Below are 9,985 nucleotides of genomic sequence, written 5' to 3'. Positions count from 1 at the left end.
CTTTTACTGTATGTGCATAGATTTGGAATGGTGAAATCTACGTACCTGAATATTGGAGTGTCCTTTTCAGCCCTGGCACACTCACAATGCATCTTTCAAAAATGAACCATGTGTGGGTGGATTAAAAAAGGATGTGAAAATACACAAAACAATATACATTTGGCAAAAACAGGTAGGGGATTTCAGCAGCAACTGAACAGCTAGCTGAGGATTGTGTTCCTCTTTTTCTGCTGCTGAAGTTGCTTTACCTTTAACACACAAGGGTTTCTGCTCATCTTGACTTTCCCAGGTCTGCAATCACCTCTGTGTTTGCTGGAGTGAGTGACTTGTGCTGCAGTGCATGCAATATTGAAAGAGATGGTTTAATCCTCAGTTGCAGCACATCAGCTCATTTAAGAAGCTGTAGTGATGCAAGTGTGGACAAGGGTACAAGTCTTCTCATTAACTGATAACTGCTGTATGCTGTTGAAGAATGTAGACTTTAGCTACTCCTGAAATGAAAAAAGCCAGCTGTTTAAGATCAGTTGGGACATCTAATTTAAAAAATAGAAGGGAAAAAAAAAAAAAAAAAGAAAAAGAAAAAAGAAAAAAAGAAAATCCCAGTCCAACAGAGACCGAGTCTGCTCTTGCTTAAGCTTGGATAGCTCAAGAGAAACGAAACAGAAATTAGCACTGTGAAGCCACTGTAAAAGTAGTAAAAACAAGATCAGACTCTCTGCCCAAGAGAGATGGCATATGTGAGTTTTGTAGGAAGAAGGGGAGTGGGAAATGTTGGTAGGGAATGAATAAAAACCAGTAATTTATTAACCACTTACTGCAAAGCTCTTACACCTTCCTGGTGAACATGAAACATCTTCCTGTTATTTGTGAACAGACATTGCCCATTGGAACATCCCAGTTTTATTTACTGGATTTGCTTCCATGGGATTGATTCTTCTCTGCACTGCAGAGGTAAATATCTGGTGCCACTCGTTCAGGAGCTTCAACATTGGATAGATGTAAAGGAAGTGAAAAGGGAGAAACCTGGACCCTGTGGCTAGAATGGAAACTCATGAGTTAAAAAGAATTATTGGGGGGGAGGGGGATTAGAAATGCAAAAAAAATAAATTAGAGAGTGGAAGACTTGAAAGAGGCAGGTGAAGCTGAGAGACAGGGCTTTATTGAAGAGGGTGGTGAGATAGTGTGCTGTGTAAGACAGGAGTTAGCTGAAAGAGAAGAAAATAATTAAATTCAAATAGAAGGCTAATTAAAAAATAAGAGGGAGAAAAGAATATATTAAAAATGAAAAAAGGAAATAGAAGGGAATATCAAATAAGAAAATGTAAGTACTGAGAGGTACGAGATGAAGAAAAATATCTTTATCTAAAGCAATTTTACAAAATAAAAAGCAGCAGCATTTTATAAAAGTCTTTACCTTTGGATTGACAGTCACCGTAAAAGATCTCCAAGAAAAGCAATTCAATTCAAATTTGACTCTAGTTAATTAAGACACCAAAGTAGATTACTGATTTGGGCAGCAATTCAATGCAGTTGTAGCGGACTTGTCAATCAGTACAACTGCAATCCAAATTAGATACAAAAAAAAAAAAAAAAAAAGACAAGAAAAATAAAGAATTTGATCTTGCTTCTCCTGAAGTTTTTAACAAAATTCATTGGCTTCAATGAGACAGGAAGAACCCATACTATAGGCCTTTTATGGGAAAGAGAGCTAAGGACAGAGGTTAAAATCAAATAGATGATTTGGTTTGCAAGCCATGATGTGAGCTTCCTTCATACCAGGCCATTGCTGGTTCCTGGTCTATTGCTGGTTCCACTGGTCAAGTGGACAGCTGAGGATGAGGCTGTATTTTCTCTCTTCTCTTTGAGGTAACCAGGGTGGATAAGGCAAGAAGGAAAATGTGCCCTCAGCCATAGGCTCAACACATAGAGAAAAGAAACTTGGCAGTCCTTCAGAGGACCAATACTGAGTGACAATTCTTCCTAGAGATACTTCAGAGATAGCACATCTTACTCACTGCCCATTATTTCAGGCTGTTCCAGAAGATGCAATTTAAGCCATAAACAATAAAGGGACAAAGTCTTGCAAATCCCTAAGTGTGAAAGTTATTATCCATAGACTGAAATGGAAATACCCACCTACAAAACGTGTTGTATATTGCTGTCCATACTTGTTGTGGCAGTAATGGGACTGGAAAGCAGCCTCTAGCCAGGATGCTGATCAGGTCACTGAAGGGATTTGCTATGTGCAGATCAAATCTTATGTATGTGCAGCAGTTCCACTCCTGGGAATTAAGTTGGTCTTTTTCTACTTCACAAGTTGTGAGAATAAACCTGTGACATTTTAGGGGAAGGTGATAAATGAAGCCATTCCAACCCATGGCACAGCCGCACAGTAAAGGTCTGTGTCTTTTGGAAAAAGCCGTTTCTTGTGCAGATGGATATAATGTACGCTACGTCTCAAAACTTCCTACCTGCTAGTCATTAGCTCCAGCTGCAAAGCTTTTGTCTGTGGCCCCAGCTAACCAGGTGACCAGGGTCACACTCTGTGTATGGCTCAGGTACAGAGGTGTGGGAGAGGACATGCTGATTGGGGGGTCGTGGTATACAGGTGTAATTTGGGACAGTATATAGCCCGATGAGTTTAACAGCCCCGGTTAATGACATCGTTACCATACTACACAAACTCCCATTGAAATTAATGGTATTTCACATAATAAAAGTACTGTGCATATACTCAGTTATGTAGAACATTAATGTGCCTTTAAAAAGTCATAAAAACAGAAAATCAATTTCTTCTATGTAGTTATATTTGAAGTGGGGGCTCATACTAGAAGTGCCAGCACACCTAAAGATAAAAGTCTTCTGCTTCCGAGGTTTGCAGTCATTTGTTCCCCATCATTTTAATCCTATTAGAGATTTTAAAAGAATTCTTTCCTCTCTGTTTTCTTTTTTACCTGACAAAAGTAGTTTCCCCCTGGATTTCTCTAATGCACCAGAGTACAACATAAATCTGTGTTTTTTCTTTTCCTGTTTATATGCCTGACTCATAGTGATGTTAGCAATAAAGTGTTTTTGTTGTTCATTGAATTGAAAAAAAAAAATAATGCTGCAAAATGAAACATTTGTGCTCATCCAAAACAACATTTGTTTTTGTTCTCTCCACTAAATAAAACACCAACTCTTTAGAGGTCCCAAATTTAAACATGTTTTCCTAGAAATTGCCACTGGCAATTATGTGAGCACTCGGTTTTACATTCTAAATATTCAGGAGGACATGGATACATTTACCAATGCCTTGTCAGTGGGCTCTGCTGGGGGTTGTAACTAGATGATCTTTAAGGTCCCTTACAACCTTCTATGATTCTATGATTCCTAAAATCTTTTGCTCCTTTCTTTCTAGCACAAGGCAAAAGTGATAAATCCTATACACATTCCTTTCCCTTTTCCCTTATGCTTCTGGTATATCATTTAGGCTGGAAACAGGTCTTCTGGCATCCTTTTAGATCTTTCTCCTGCTGGTTTCTCAAGGAGGCTGTTTCCACATCTTGAGCTGATCCATTAGCTAAATCAGGTCCTGTCCATCACATGAACATATGTTTCTTGGTCCTATGAGTTTTTCTTACCCTTCTTCCTCACTGCTTTCGTGTGTGTCTCTTCTTCCTTTCTTAGCATTTTTCTATTCCTCATTCCACTTTTTAGATGGGCTGTTAAAGCTGGTTCATCAGTCAGTCCCTTGAGCCAAAGTTGTTTGAAGTGTGGTTGTTAAGATTAACAATTCCATGGGGTTGATCATCATGTAAGAACAGCTGAGGTGAAATCATAGAAACATTTCACAGCCCAGCAATTTTTATTGTAACTTCACCAGTGACCAGAATTTGTCAGTTGTTCTAGGGCATATTCACCAACTCATTGCAGGAGGCACCATTGAAACATTGTTCGGCACCTCCTCTGCAGACACTGTACTTAACAGCAAACTGAGAACTATACTGCCTGTAATGAGAGAAGCTGGTGTCAGAAGAAGCGGGGACTTGCAGAAGTATCCCATAACAGATACAACTAAATATATGAAGATTGCATGCCGGGAAGCTGCCATCACGTCATTCCTGTGACAGAGCACACATCTGTGATGCAGGTCACAAATAGCTGGCTGTTGCATGGGTCTGCCCTACAGCCTTTTGAGGCAATTCATTTCTGACACACACAAATGTGAGAGCATTAGTTGGATTGCGAGGAAGGAGGACGAGAATTGCAGAGCTTGCAACTGAGTGCCCAGAAATGCTCCCAGCAGAGCAGCCAGTCATCCACTGCGCTTTGAGTCAAATGCTCTAGAGCAGGACTATTGTATTGCTCTATTTTCAGTTCTGTCATCATCACCCCAGATAACCCACATTTACATTAAACCAGAGGCAGAGACGGGAAGGGTATTGCGTTGGAGAGAGAAAACAGACCATGGGGGATTGAGGGGAAGAGTGCTAATGCAGGAATTGAAACAGTCAATGTAGACTGAGAAACTGCTGAGGGAAGAAGGATCTGGGTTAAACTTCCCCTTGCATAACTTACATATGCATATACATAATGTACATTGTCGCTATGGCACAGATTTATTTTTTTTTTTTTAATTTTATGAATAATTTGCAGAATATATTCATGAAGATACAGTGTTTTTTTGCCTGAGCTCTTCCGAGTAGGACACAGTGCTCTGCAGCTGCTCCCCAAGTGACCAGGCGACTGGTAAGGATTATTGGATATCCCCGAGGAATGTGGGAAATGCCATGCATCTAGGACCTCACTAAGGGTCTGGGGAAATGTCCTTGCATTCCAATTCTGAGAGCAGGATTATGCAGCCTCCTCTAAAATATATGCACCAGTCTCTCCCAGGGCCATACCCAAAACTCAGATCATAAACATGCACCTAAAGAAAGAAATTCCTATTTTCCAGGGAAAATTTGTCAGGCGTCCTCCAACAGTGGTGAGAACTAAACTGTGGTTGGTTTCAAATGAAACTGGGCTCTGGCAAATAGGGACATGAAACTCTCTGTATCCATCTAGGAGGAACAAACTCTCTTGTTCTGCTGGAGCATATATATGCTCAGTTTTTCTTAGCATCTATGACACATTGGACATCAGAGTCAGAGTTGAATCATGTAAGACAAATTCAGTGGGCAACTGATTTTTTCATTTTTAATCACTAAACTGAAAGACAAAGAGCACTTTGATCAACATCTTTGATTTTCTGATGTTTTAATTAAATTTTGCATTCTTCATTCATTTAATCTTCATTCATTTAATCTTTTTGCTTGTAAAGCTCGCCATAGGTTAATTTGGGGTTTCTCAGTTGTCTTATGTGCCTTTTCTTCTGGGATTCAACCACAACTGTCTTTTATCAACAAAATACTGCTAATTTGGATAGTCAGGCTTAGATCAGTCACAAGACCTCTTGTTCCTTTTTATCCCTTCAGAGCCCAAATAAACCTTACATGTTTGCTTTCACTGAGTGGGGGTTGGAAGGAGGTGAACTTTAAGGTCCCTTCCAACACAAACCATTCTATGATTCTGTGACTGCAGTACTTACTCCTTAAGTAAATTTCATAGTGTGATCTTTCTGAATTCACTGAAAACTTTAAAAATCATCAAGGGTGTCAGTGCTTGGGCACCTTTCAGAAACCAAAAGAACTATTTTTTTTTAAATAACTTTTTCATGTTTCTGTATGATTTTCAGCTCCATGGGAACTCTTAACTTTGCTGTTCTTCATTCATTTTATTTTGAACTCTTATCAATTCTGTTGCTACACAATAGTTAGGAAGGGCTTTGGGCCTGAACTGTTTAAATGACTCCTTTATTCAGATACAGGAAAGTGCTTCTGGTTAACTGGAGATAAACCCCAAAGACGTCCTCTTGCCTTGGTTTTCCAGTGTGTGGATGTAAAACCACATTCAGGCTCTTAAGAATGAGAAAACTTTCCTGCCCATAAGGCTGGTAAAGGTTGGGAAGACAAGAAAAGTCTGCACTCAGTAAAGCAAAAGAAATTGTAGCAATCTGAGCTGTAGCCCTGTGCTGTTAGCCTGGAGCTCATGCTCAGCCTGTTCCCAACTTCAGGCTAACACACGTATTTCATCCAGAGCTATGAGGAATGGCAGCGGTACTGGTTTTTAAGAGAAGTGCTTTTAAGAGTAGGGCTTACTCGCAAGGCTAAAAAATGTGCAAGAAGTTCTTTGAATCCTTTAAACCAAACTGTAACCATGATAACACCATTCATCATAGCAGCTCCCTCCCACCCCCCACCCCCCCCGCCTAACCAACTCCTTTAAACACAACTCTTCCTGCAGTATAAAGTCATTCAATGAAAGATTTTATTATTGCTGTCTGTACTATTTTTCCAGGGTGCTACCATAATAGAAATCAACACAGAGAAATCGGTAATAATCACACATGTTTCGTATTGGTTCCCATGTGGAAAACATTTCAAAGGTGTCAGTGCCTGGAAAACCTGATGGTTTCATTGAATACCAGAATGAAACTCCAAGGCAAACCCTGAGGAGAGATTAACACTTGGAAGTATAAAATTCAGGTAGTAATGAGAAGCCAGGTGTTCACTGTCAAGGATTCCAAGTTTCCCTAATTACGGGCGAGTATCTGACTTTAACTGCTTCTCTCAGGTGAGCCAGTAATCCTTTGTTGACAAAGATTTATAAAGAGAAAAAAATAACAATAGGAAAAGAAAAAGAAATATGCCTGTGCTTGCTGCTATGTAGAAAATATTACACAGGCAGTCCTATTTCTAACTAAATTAAGATGAGAGAGGGAGTTGGAAGTCATGTTGCACCCACAGTGATCATTCTGCAAATTGCAATATGGATCTAGAATTTCATGTTAATTACATTTTATTTGAAAAGTGCTGCACTACACAGTATTTTCCACAGCAGTGGAGGCTCGATTCTGCTCTCAATTATGAAGGTGTAAAGTGGGGTATCTCCAGTGAAGCTAATGAAGTTAGAGTAGTTTAACACTGAAATGAGGAAGATTACAATAAGGCCCTAGAGCCTGCAATATTGCTACTGCAGTTAATGATCATTACTGCAGAATGCTGTAGTCTGGTAATTATTTTGTTCATGCAGGTAGGAAGGTATACAAAACTGGCATTGATTGTGACTGCATGAGAAATAGGCAAAAATTCTCCAACCTAATATTGTCTCTCCAAATTGTTCCAGGTATTCATTTTCATGTGTATTGTGGCTCTGCACTAAAAAGAGCCTGTTCAGACTTTGAGTTGATTTAAAAGCCTGGATGGGAAGCTGAGCATCAAAGTAACAAAACCATGCCTTCTGTTTCAGTAATCCTTCAGGCTACCCTGATGCCTGTTGCCATTATACGGTGAGCCCATTACTTTTGCTGCTTTCAAACCCTAACGTATGACAACTTAGTCAGTGTTAGTCAAAAGCACTTTCCAAATCATGGCTCACCAGTCACATCTTTACGTGCTGGCCAGGCTTGGGCCCTGCTTTCTGGAGCTCCATGTTGGGAGATATTTAGGGCCATAAAGTGGACCTTCCTGGGATGTGGGATGCAGCAACTCCAGGTGAGACTCAGCACTGGCAATACAGGACAACTGTAGATATGCTGAGCTTGGCTTTCCCGGGGCAGGCGTGAACACAAGAGCTACATTTATGCTGGGTTCTAAGTTTACACTCTAGCCTTGGTATGAGATTATTTGCACTTAAATTGCTAGCACCATCCCTGTAATGGATTTAATCAGCACATTATTTCATCTAGAGATGGATGGGAATGGAACACACAACAAGAACTATTTCCAAAAGACATCTTGGATATGGCCATCCTGGTTTGGAGGGACATGAGCATGTATGACTACAGGCTGGGCCATAGCACTTGGCTCTAGAGACTAAAAGTGATCTCTAGTTAGCTTTGTGTATTATTATAGTTGAAGCATAGTATAGGTGCAGCTGTGTAGCAGCAGCCATGAGGCTGGATCAGGAATAATCACCTCGATCACCACTAATCCCTTCTGTTTTTTCCTTGAAGCCCTGTAGGGCCAAACTTGGGAACAAACATGGAAGCCCCAAGGTAAACCTGTGGCTACTGTTGAGGAGCTAAACTGTTGAGGAGCTGAACTGTATGCTTTAGGACACAGAGATATTCCATGTAGGCATTTCTGGATGCACCATCAAGTCAACCTACTACCTGAGTGATGGTAAGGCACCAGCTGAAACATCCTTCCTAGAGAGGCCCCAGCCTTGAAGAGCACCAGGGAGTGAAGGAGCTGTACGCAGCATTGATGTGAGTTGAAGATCTCAACAGATGGGATTCAGCCTGTTTCTGGGATTGAACAGATCAGGCACAAGCTCAATATAGCCTTTGAGTAAGTGGTGTGGAGGAAAGTGGCTGGATTGTGGCACCTAACATTTTCATTATATTTAATTCACACTTTACCTGATGATCATAGTCTAAGTGCCAACATCATTTACCTGATGATCATAGTCAGTGCCAACATCATTGGTAGTACAGCTTTTTGTTTTTGCACACATACTAACATATCTACTAAAAGGACATGTTTTTATCAATGTATCTCTTAAAAAAACCATGCCAATCTATTTACCCCATCAGGTGACTCAAACTTAATATCAATGTTTATAATGAATTTTAAGCGTATCAATAGCAATAAGAGAACGGATCATTCGAAAAAAAAATTTAGAAGTTTATCTTTCCAGATAGACTGTTTTCAGCAATACCTCAGTCCAGCTATATGCAGATTTAATAACTCTAACATCATCTACATTCAAAGAGGGCATTTTCAAATGCAGAGGGAGTGCAATCTATTCAGTGGGAGAGGGGATGTTGTCCTTATATGTCTTTTAGGCCTCTGGAGATTTCCCACCTTTATACTTGCAGTAGGGATGGCAAGTTCACAAATTGTTCTGTAGCTGTGCATTGACAGGCACACTTCTGCCATTCTGTGTTTGGAGGTTTTGAATTGCTGCTGACTTGTTTGTCACAATATTAGTCCTAATGCCATTTAAAAATCACTGCCTGTTGGCTGCTCTTGCCTCCCTCTTAAGTGATGGTGAATTAGAGAGAAAACAAGGAAGGAGCTGGACTCATCCTCTGCAGTAAGCTTTGATGGGAGGAGATAGGGACAGGAACAGTTTTATACCATAAAAATTGTTCCATTTTCTTTGTATTTCTCTTAAAACAAACATAATTCTTCACCTCTCCCCAAACAGAAAGACAACAAAAAATCTCATCAGGCAAAAGGTTATACATTTCTTCTAATTAGTCACCTGCCAAATACCACAAGCAACTAAATTCTGAACCGAAGACAGGGAAGCCAGCTTTACCTGTGGGATAAAATGCAGCTTGTCCTCAGGAAGGACATCACAGTTCAGCTCAGAGGCATGAGCTGGAAAAGGCACACTGCATCATGTAATCTATCTCCTAGGATGCACAACTTGAAAAGAGTTCGTATGTCACCGCAATATGTCCTCTTGTTTATCTTCCAGACAGACTTAATGTATCATGTTGATAAATTGGGCAATGCACAGGGCCAGTTCCCTCCTGCTGAGGTGAGTGGGAGCTGCATGGTGCCTGATACCAAAGCTCGGGAATTATTCAGATTCACTAACATAGCTGAGTGCATGCCAGGCTTGTTTTATTTTTCTTGTTAGATCTCTTGGGGAGAGATGGAACTTAGGGGTAAGTAGGTTTCAGGAGCAGACTGGGGATGGCAGCATCACCTGATTAGCAGCACCCCACATAGCATATGTAGCTCAGGACCTGCAAAATGGGTGTAGCTGTACAACTTGGTGAGCAGCCCAGCTGCAGGTGCAAGTGGCTTAGGGTCCAGGGAAAACAAAATCCTCCTTGCTCTGCTTTAGCTAACATACAAGGTTTATCCTTTTTAGTATTTGTCCTGGAGGGTTGCTTAAGGCATTGCTGTAACATAAACAATTATTAATAATGATTCAGCAGCTA

At 40.4% G+C, this 9,985-nt stretch overlaps 1 long non-coding RNA gene across 1 annotated transcript; it reads right to left on the bottom strand.

The window, feature by feature from the left end:
- Nucleotides 1–254: 254 nt before the first annotated feature.
- On the bottom strand, nt 255–9,540 carry LOC118164981. Its single transcript, XR_004749790.1, has 3 exons — nt 9,352–9,540; nt 816–1,036; nt 255–491 (listed from the first exon to the last, which is right to left on the bottom strand). It is a non-coding gene; the product is annotated as an uncharacterized LOC118164981 (long non-coding RNA).
- Between the last annotated feature and the right edge of the window lie 445 nt (nt 9,541–9,985).

The sequence above is a fragment of the Oxyura jamaicensis genome, chromosome 3 (assembly GCF_011077185.1).
Source record: "Oxyura jamaicensis isolate SHBP4307 breed ruddy duck chromosome 3, BPBGC_Ojam_1.0, whole genome shotgun sequence".
NCBI classification, from domain to species: Eukaryota; Metazoa; Chordata; class Aves; order Anseriformes; family Anatidae; genus Oxyura; species Oxyura jamaicensis.
The sequence above is the reverse complement of the archived record's forward strand: the minus strand, read 5'-3'. Positions and strand labels throughout refer to the sequence as shown.